Here is a 10,533-nt window from a genome sequence, read left to right on the forward strand (position 1 = left end):
GTACCATCCCCAACGCTTTCCTTGGCCTCGCCGACTGTTGGCTTCTTTCCTTCATGTATTATAACGAGTACCCTCATTTCCCCTTAATTGGTCTGCTTGTAGCTTACGGGGGTCTCGGTTCTGGCAGTCTTGAAGCCATAGGTAGCGTAAGAGGGTTCTAGCACAGCTGTCGCCCTCGCTCTTGATCACGTTCTACATGACGCTGGCGGTAACAAAGGACGTTCCACGTTCGCCGCTATGGCTGAGGGTGGCGCTGGTGAACACTCTCAAGGTTCGTATACAGACAACATAAATACCCAAGCAAGTAGCAGGCGGGACAGCGGCCGATGTAGCTCAGTTGGAAGAGCACCGGACGCGATATTCGGAGGTCGTGGGTTCGGTTCCCACCATCGGCACATTGTTTTTTCTTCTACATTTTGTTTAATTGTCTTTCCCCTAAACAGATTACATTACTAATTTCTGTGCTTATCCAAGTAAACATTAAAAAAAAAGACATAAAGTACCATCCCCAACGCTTTCCTTGGCTTCGCCGACTGTTGGCTTCTTTCCTTCATATATATATATATATATATATATATATATATATATATATATATATATATATATATATATATTGTGAAGAGGAAGAAGTGCACGAGGAACATGCCAGTCAGTGGCATCGTGATCGCTGCGCGTGCTGGACCTGACTGTGTATGTATGTATATATATATATATATATATATATATATATATATATATATATATATATATATATATATATATATATATAGACATGGTTTGCTTGTTACTAATGGGCCAGAGTTAAATTCAAACGGGATGTTCCTCGCGCACTTCTTCCTCTTCACAATATATGTATATGTATATATATATATATATATATATATATATATATATCAAGGAAAGAAGCCAACAGTCGGCGAGGCCAAGGAAAGCGTTGGGGATGGTATCTTTATGTCTTTTTCTTTTTAATGTTTGCTTAGATAATCACAGAAATTAGTAATGAAATCTGTTTAGGGGAAAGATAATTAAGCACAAAGTAGAAGAAAAAACAACGTGCCGATGGTGGGATCCGAACCCACGACCTCCGAATATCGCGTCCGGTGCTCTACCAACTGAGCTACATCGGCCGCTGTCCCCCCTGCTACTTGCTTGGGTATTTGTGTTGTCTGTATACGAACCTTGAGAGTGTTCACCAGCGCCACCTTCAGCCATAGCGGCGGACGTAGAACGTCCTTTGTTACCGCCAGCGTCACGTAGAACGTGATCAAGAGCGAGGGCGAACGCTGTGCTAGAACCCTACGCGATATTCGGAGGTCGTGGGTTCGGATCCCACCATCGGCACGTTGTTTTTTCTTCTACTTTGTGCTTAATTATCTTTCCCCTAAACAGATTTCATTACTAATTTCTGTGATTATCTAAGCAAACATTAAAAAAGAAAAAGACATAAAGATACCATCCCCAACGCTTTCCTTGGCCTCGCCGACTGTTGGCTTCTTTCCTTGATGTATTATAACGAGCACCCTCATTTCCCCTTAATTGATCTGCTTGTAGCTTACGGGGGTCTCGGTTCTGGCAGTCTTGAAGCCATAGGTAGCGTAAGAGGGTTCTAGCACAGCGTTCGCCCTCGCTCTTGATCACGTTCTACGTGACGCTGGCGGTAACAAAGGACGTTCTACGTCCGCCGCTATGGCTGAAGGTGGCGCTGGTGAACACTCTCAAGGTTCGTATACAGACAACACAAATACCCAAGCAAGTAGCAGGGGGGACAGCGGCCGATGTAGCTCAGTTGGTAGAGCACCGGACGCGATATTCGGAGGTCGTGGGTTCGGATCCCACCATCGGCACGTTGTTTTTTCTTCTACTTTGTGCTTAATTATCTTTCCCCTAAACAGATTTCATTACTAATTTCTGTGATTATCTAAGCAAACATTAAAAAAGAAAAAGACATAAAGATACCATCCCCAACGCTTTCCTTGGCCTCGCCGACTGTTGGCTTCTTTCCTTGATGTATTATAACGAGCACCCTCATTTCCCCTTAATTGATCTGCTTGTAGCTTACGGGGGTCTCGGTTCTGGCAGTCTTGAAGCCATAGGTAGCGTAAGAGGGTTCTAGCACAGCGTTCGCCCTCGCTCTTGATCACGTTCTACGTGACGCTGGCGGTAACAAAGGACGTTCTACGTCCGCCGCTATGGCTGAAGGTGGCGCTGGTGAACACTCTCAAGGTTCGTATACAGACAACACAAATACCCAAGCAAGTAGCAGGGGGGACAGCGGCCGATGTAGCTCAGTTGGTAGAGCACCGGACGCGATATTCGGAGGTCGTGGGTTCGGATCCCACCATCGGCACGTTGTTTTTTCTTCTACTTTGTGCTTAATTATCTTTCCCCTAAACAGATTTCATTACTAATTTCTGTGATTATCTAAGCAAACATTAAAAAAGAAAAAGACATAAAGATACCATCCCCAACGCTTTCCTTGGCCTCGCCGACTGTTGGCTTCTTTCCTTGATGTATTATAACGAGCACCCTCATTTCCCCTTAATTGATCTGCTTGTAGCTTACGGGGGTCTCGGTTCTGGCAGTCTTGAAGCCATAGGTAGCGTAAGAGGGTTCTAGCACAGCGTTCGCCCTCGCTCTTGATCACGTTCTACGTGACGCTGGCGGTAACAAAGGACGTTCTACGTCCGCCGCTATGGCTGAAGGTGGCGCTGGTGAACACTCTCAAGGTTCGTATACAGACAACACAAATACCCAAGCAAGTAGCAGGGGGGACAGCGGCCGATGTAGCTCAGTTGGTAGAGCACCGGACGCGATATTCGGAGGTCGTGGGTTCGGATCCCACCATCGGCACGTTGTTTTTTCTTCTACTTTGTGCTTAATTATCTTTCCCCTAAACAGATTTCATTACTAATTTCTGTGATTATCTAAGCAAACATTAAAAAAGAAAAAGACATAAAGATACCATCCCCAACGCTTTCCTTGGCCTCGCCGACTGTTGGCTTCTTTCCTTGATGTATTATAACGAGCACCCTCATTTCCCCTTAATTGATCTGCTTGTAGCTTACGGGGGTCTCGGTTCTGGCAGTCTTGAAGCCATAGGTAGCGTAAGAGGGTTCTAGCACAGCGTTCGCCCTCGCTCTTGATCACGTTCTACGTGACGCTGGCGGTAACAAAGGACGTTCTACGTCCGCCGCTATGGCTGAAGGTGGCGCTGGTGAACACTCTCAAGGTTCGTATACAGACAACACAAATACCCAAGCAAGTAGCAGGGGGGACAGCGGCCGATGTAGCTCAGTTGGTAGAGCACCGGACGCGATATTCGGAGGTCGTGGGTTCGGATCCCACCATCGGCACGTTGTTTTTTCTTCTACTTTGTGCTTAATTATCTTTCCCCTAAACAGATTTCATTACTAATTTCTGTGATTATCTAAGCAAACATTAAAAAAGAAAAAGACATAAAGATACCATCCCCAACGCTTTCCTTGGCCTCGCCGACTGTTGGCTTCTTTCCTTGATGTATTATAACGAGCACCCTCATTTCCCCTTAATTGATCTGCTTGTAGCTTACGGGGGTCTCGGTTCTGGCAGTCTTGAAGCCATAGGTAGCGTAAGAGGGTTCTAGCACAGCGTTCGCCCTCGCTCTTGATCACGTTCTACGTGACGCTGGCGGTAACAAAGGACGTTCTACGTCCGCCGCTATGGCTGAAGGTGGCGCTGGTGAACACTCTCAAGGTTCGTATACAGACAACACAAATACCCAAGCAAGTAGCAGGGGGGACAGCGGCCGATGTAGCTCAGTTGGTAGAGCACCGGACGCGATATTCGGAGGTCGTGGGTTCGGATCCCACCATCGGCACGTTGTTTTTTCTTCTACTTTGTGCTTAATTATCTTTCCCCTAAACAGATTTCATTACTAATTTCTGTGATTATCTAAGCAAACATTAAAAAAGAAAAAGACATAAAGATACCATCCCCAACGCTTTCCTTGGCCTCGCCGACTGTTGGCTTCTTTCCTTGATGTATTATAACGAGCACCCTCATTTCCCCTTAATTGATCTGCTTGTAGCTTACGGGGGTCTCGGTTCTGGCAGTCTTGAAGCCATAGGTAGCGTAAGAGGGTTCTAGCACAGCGTTCGCCCTCGCTCTTGATCACGTTCTACGTGACGCTGGCGGTAACAAAGGACGTTCTACGTCCGCCGCTATGGCTGAAGGTGGCGCTGGTGAACACTCTCAAAGTTCGTATACAGACAACACAAATACCCAAGCAAGTAGCAGGGGGGACAGCGGCCGATGTAGCTCAGTTGGTAGAGCACCGGACGCGATATTCGGAGGTCGTGGGTTCGGATCCCACCATCGGCACGTTGTTTTTTCTTCTACTTTGTGCTTAATTATCTTTCCCCTAAACAGATTTCATTACTAATTTCTGTGATTATCTAAGCAAACATTAAAAAAGAAAAAGACATAAAGATACCATCCCCAACGCTTTCCTTGGCCTCGCCGACTGTTGGCTTCTTTCCTTGATGTATTATAACGAGCACCCTCATTTCCCCTTAATTGATCTGCTTGTAGCTTACGGGGGTCTCGGTTCTGGCAGTCTTGAAGCCATAGGTAGCGTAAGAGGGTTCTAGCACAGCGTTCGCCCTCGCTCTTGATCACGTTCTACGTGACGCTGGCGGTAACAAAGGACGTTCTACGTCCGCCGCTATGGCTGAAGGTGGCGCTGGTGAACACTCTCAAGGTTCGTATACAGACAACACAAATACCCAAGCAAGTAGCAGGGGGGACAGCGGCCGATGTAGCTCAGTTGGTAGAGCACCGGACGCGATATTCGGAGGTCGTGGGTTCGGATCCCACCATCGGCACGTTGTTTTTTCTTCTACTTTGTGCTTAATTATCTTTCCCCTAAACAGATTTCATTACTAATTTCTGTGATTATCTAAGCAAACATTAAAAAAGAAAAAGACATAAAGATACCATCCCCAACGCTTTCCTTGGCCTCGCCGACTGTTGGCTTCTTTCCTTGATGTATTATAACGAGCACCCTCATTTCCCCTTAATTGATCTGCTTATATATATATATATATATATATATATATATATATATATATATATATATATATATATATATACTGTGAAGAGGAAGAAGTGCACGAGGAACATGCCAGTCAGTGGCATCGTAATCGCTGCGCGTGCTGGATCTGACTGTGTTCGCTGCCGCTGTGTTCGCCTATGATCTGCCCAGTCCTGCTGATCAAGTCCTGTTGATCTGTTGAATAAACCCCCCATTCTTACATTTGGTGGAGCTGCTGGTCAAGATCTATCCTCTCGCCCTGGAACTCCGCAGCCGTACATTACCAACTCCTGCTATGCCTGAGGACGTTAACCACCAAGCCGCACAAGTTGGCTCGGCCATTATCTGTCCCGGCTCCCTCCACCAGCGAGACCCCACCATCTTCAGTGGCACTGACGACCACGACGTCGAGGTCTGGCTCACATCCTATGAACGAGTGAGCGTGTACAACAAATGAGACGTGGAAACGATGTTAAGCAACGTCATTTTCTATCTCACCGGCGTAGAAAACCTATGGTTTGGAAACCATGAAGCGGACATTCCATCATGGTCCGCGTTTAAAGCCAGCTTCTCTGAAGGTTTCGGCCGACCAGCTCTGAGGAAACTCCGCGGTGAACCGCGCTTGCGTGCTCGGTCTCAGCAGGTTGGCGAAAATGTAACGAGTTATATCGAGGACGTTGTCGACTTTTGCAAGCGCGTTAACGCACAGATGTCAGAGGCCGAGAAGATCAAGCACATTCTGCAAGCCATGGATGAGGATGCCTTTCAGGTGATGTCGGCTCGAGATATCCGCACCCTCGCGGAAGTGGTCCCACTATGTCAAAGTTATGACGAACTGCGGAAACAAAGGGCCATATCTCGCGCGAGCACCATGCAGTCTGAGTCTCTTGCTCTCTTGCTGGCCTGACAGATGCAGGCGAACATTCTGCGCTCTTGACACAAATTAAGAGCTTCATTCAGGAAGAAGTAGCTCGACAGCTCTCCCTTATGTCCTGCCATCAAGACCCTTCCTCACACCTAGCTCCGCGTTTGCGCCACATTATTCAAGAACAGGTAGTTGAATCTCTTCCTCTAGCCCCTCAATCCATGCCTGTTGCAGCACCGTTAACATATGCGGCTGTTGCGGCCCTACCGCCACCTACATATGCTCCACTGCCACCTGCCTACATTCAGCCGCCCCCTGCGCCTTCGCGAGAACCTGCACAGTTTATGCGACCGGCACCAAGACCACGTAATCCATGGCGCACGACGGATAACCGGCCAATTTGTTACACTTGCGGGCTTGCTGGACAAATTTCTCGTTATTGCCGCAACCGTCTCCCGGTGTCGGCACCACCTACTTATGGTTCTGCATACTGGTCTCCGACGCCTCAGTATTCCTTGCCTACTGAGCCTCCAGCCCGCCCTCATTTCTCTCCAGACCGCTCAGCCATGTCAGACCGCCGTTCACCGTCGCCGCGACGCCGCTCTGTCTCTCCGTTGCGACGGCGACTGAACGCTTCACATGAGGAAAACTAGAGGCCGCAGTTCCTGAGGCGAGAACTGCGACCCCGTCGAACTTCTCAAGTCCTCATCTGTCGCCGACAAACCTAATTGAAGTTTTCATCGACGGTGTTGCTGTCATGGCTCTAATTGACTCTAGTGCTGCGATTTCGGTAATGGACGCAAAATTATGTGGCAATTTAAAGAAACTGAAGACGCCAATTGAGAGACTTTTGTTGCGAAATGCCAGCGCTCAGCATATCAAGCCTTTAGCAGCGTGCACCGCTCGAGTAGTTATGCAGAATTCCCTTTATACGATTGAGTTCGTCGTGCTGCCAAGTTGCTCACACGCTGTAATTTTAGGCTGGGATTTCCTGTCGCGTCATGCTGCTATTATCGATTGTGCTCGAGCTGAAGTGGGGTTCTCGACTGTGCCCGATGCCTTACCAGACGCTGATCAATCAAATTCCTGTGCTAAAGCCCTTGTCGCCGAAGATATTGACCTTCCTCCCTGCTCTTCAGTGCTTGTTCGTGTCGCTTGTGCCTCTATTACCGATGACAACGTTCTGTTCACACCAGCCCATACTGTCCTGCACCGCAAGTGCCTTCCATTTCCCTACGCAGGTCTCGCTATTTCCGCTGGCCTTTCCATTTTATGGGTCTCTAACCCATTTAACTCCCCTACTGCTTTGCGCCATAGCGAATGCCTCGGAAGTATCCAACCAATCGCATCTCTTATGATCTCTGAGGAACCTGACGACGCGCCGCACTGTGCCGTGACTGCGCTCAGCCCCCTTTACCTGTGCCCGCTCCCCGCTCAACAGACTTGATCCCCCGTTCCATGGGGCGCGGGCGCGGGCTGCACTGAACGCTCTCGTGTATTGTTTTACCCTTGTAGTTTTCGTTTTTTTCAGGTAACACAGGCTGTCCTAAGGCTTCCCCATCGGTACCACCTGGAACCGATTATATCCATAGCATTGAATAATTTTGGGGTAATTTGAAGGTACATCGCACATAATCATTCCCTGCGAAACGCCCCAGTCTCTAAAAGCGACGACAGTAATTTGTCTGGCTAATATTTTGCTTGTTAGCTATAGTGCTGAAGGCCTTTTGCGAAAGTGTTTTTTTTTTGTAATACACTTTTGAGACTCATCGCTATAACTTAATGGAAAGAAGTTCAAATTTGTCCCAGAACGAAATTTTTAAACTGTGCGCAAACCAGGACGCGATCACTGATATTATTATCGTCACGTGGTACCACCGTTATCAAGGAGGGCGGTGACGGACCAAGGCAACTTAAGAAGCCTCGGATGTTCGATGTATCACAGTCCGACGGTGTGCGGAACGAGATGGTAACCCCGATGCTCTTTTCTGGGTTAGCAGTTTAAGTTTGCAACTACCAAATTGATTGAATTTTATCACTTTGTCTGACTGCGATAAGCGTACTCTTAGCGTGTTCTGTTCGCATGTGCATGGTACAAGTGCTTTTTCTGCCATGTCTTCTAAACTGTTGGTTTTTGTTGTGTTTGTACAAAACTAGTGCCTGATGACAATGGTCTGAAGTACAGTGACTGTAACAATTATTATCACTCTGGCAAGTGCTCTGGGGTTGCGAAGCAACCCTTGAAAACTCTGAAACATCGGGTTGGGTGTGCAGACATGTATGTCGTCGAAGTCTGAACATAGCGCGATATAGAAAATTCAGGTAGAGATAGTGAGGATGAAGAAAAGCAACCAACGCTGAATCAGCCGATGAAAGCTATCCGTTCATTAGAAGGGAATGTTTCGAAAGTCAGTTCCAGAGTTGATAAGCTAGAAAACGTTTCACAGTCTCAAAGCCTGAAGAGTGATTCGGTGCTTGAACACTTTGAGAAGGTAGGAGAGGTCATTACCTTAATTCACGCTTCTATGAAACTTCTCGCTTCAAGATAGGAAGAAATGAAGGTTTCAGTGGCTTCGCATTCTGCTGAGGTGTCTGCATTAAAATAGAGGTCAGGAGAATTGGCGGGTGCTCTTGCGGAGCCCGCTAATACGCTTAGATATTTTAGCACAGCCTTGAATAACGTGGAAGCCTACTCAAGGCGTAACAATACAGAAATCAATGATCTCAAACCAGAGCAAAATAAGGACCTTGAGGTTACATTGAAGTCACTGGCTGCTGGGTTGGAGATTCCAGAGACCACCGTTATATTCGTGGAGGTTGCGCACCGACTACATGCCCAAAAGAACAGGATGCCGGCTTTGCTAGTGAAATTTACTTCACATACTGCTCGTGAACTGTGGATAAAAAACGCTACGCACTGAAGGATGAATATGTGTACATTAATGAAAATCTAACTGCTCAGACAAAGAAGTTGCTGTGGGAAACTAAACGGGAAGCGAAGAAAAGTTATACAAATTTGTATGGCTAAAAAATGGGAACATTTTTAGGAGGAACGCTGAGGGCACTGGAGCTGTAAGAATTCGAAGCGTATGTGATATTGATAAGCTCGAATAGCCATGACTGATGACTTCGATTCTTTTGCCGACTTGAATACAGCTGATCTTTTCCATATCAATATGAGCAGCATCAAGAAGCATAGGAATTTATTAAATGTCTACTTGTCTGATTTAGCTAGGTACCTTGACATTGTGATTCTGACTGAAACTAATGTTTACCAGTAAGGGTCTGACACGTTTATTCTTCCGGATTTTCAATCTTCTTGTCGCGACTCTGGTAGGGGTGGTGGTGTATTAGTATTTCTTAAAGAATGTTAGCACGTTGAAAGAGTAGCATGTATTTTTACTACGGTGGAGATCGTGGCCCTTTCGCTCACTTCCAAAGATGAGATATTTTTCGTTCTGACAATATATCGCCTTCCTAACTCAATACTCAAGAAATTTTTTTCTGAACTTACAGAATTGTTAAATCGACACAAGCAAATTATTCTGATCATATCTGGAGACCTTAATATTGACATTTCAGAAACAAGGAAGCCTGGTGTTAGGTTCTATTAAGAGTTATTTGCCTCATACGGAACAGAGAATATGATTCGTAGTTATACCAGAGAAGAGGTAATGGGAACTAGACTGCTGCAGTAATACGATGAAAGGTGGCGGATTACTATTTCAGAGTTCTTTGCGTGCTCAAACACGATAGGGAAACGTCAAGTCAGAATGTTCGAGCGATAAAAATGATCGATAACAAGTGTTTGGACAACCTCGTTCAAACTTTTAAATGGAAGATACTGTTAACTCAGTCACGTTGATGCTTATAACTCTTTAGTAGCTAAATGTGATGAGCTGTATGCTAGTTCCACAAAGGAGGTTAAAATCAGGTTAAGGAATTCTGAAAAGAAATGGATAACGAATGATATACGAAACTATCTCATCAAAAAGACCAACTTTGGAGTGCGTATAAACAAGATGTCGGGAATCAAGCCTTGAGAGAGAATATATAGGGCACATCGTAATAAACTTACTGCTGCACTGAGAATAGCAAAAAGCAATATCTTTTTTCAGAATTTTCTAGGTGTAGCAGGAATAAAAGGAACACCTGGAGTCTAATAAAAGGGTTATTAGGTAGACAGAAAAAATCTAATTTGGATCAGAAGTTGCGTTGTACTTTCGGAGAAGTGGATTCTGCGATCATTGCGAATTTTTTTATTGACGCGTTTTTACCATCCATTAGGAAGTCGAAAACGCGAACTAATGATTCTACCATACCCTACCAAGGCAAGAAAATGATAAATTCTGCAGCATTTCCGCCTGTTAATGACGAAGAGTTGTGGAACCTTATTCGGACGCTACCAGACAGCAAACCACCAGGATACGATACGATTACATTGAGTGATTTGCGGAGCGATTGCTCCATTCTTAAAGAAGTACTTTTACATATACTAAACAGTAATTTTAAAACAGGAGATATACTGCTAGGTCTTAAGATCTCAGTTTTAAGACCGATTTAAGACCAAATTACAAATCGGGAAAAAGTCGGATTC

General features: G+C 45.8%; 1 non-coding gene across 1 annotated transcript; it reads right to left on the reverse strand.

The window, feature by feature from the left end:
- Positions 1–1,054: 1,054 nt before the first annotated feature.
- Positions 1,055–1,127, reverse strand: TRNAS-CGA (transfer RNA serine (anticodon CGA)). Its single transcript has one exon. It is a non-coding gene; the product is annotated as a tRNA-Ser (tRNA).
- Positions 1,128–10,533: the final 9,406 nt, after the last annotated feature.

This window comes from Amblyomma maculatum, chromosome 3 (genome assembly GCF_055883805.1).
Source record: "Amblyomma maculatum isolate TAMU_Amacu chromosome 3, ASM5588380v1, whole genome shotgun sequence".
NCBI classification, from domain to species: domain Eukaryota; kingdom Metazoa; phylum Arthropoda; class Arachnida; order Ixodida; family Ixodidae; genus Amblyomma; species Amblyomma maculatum.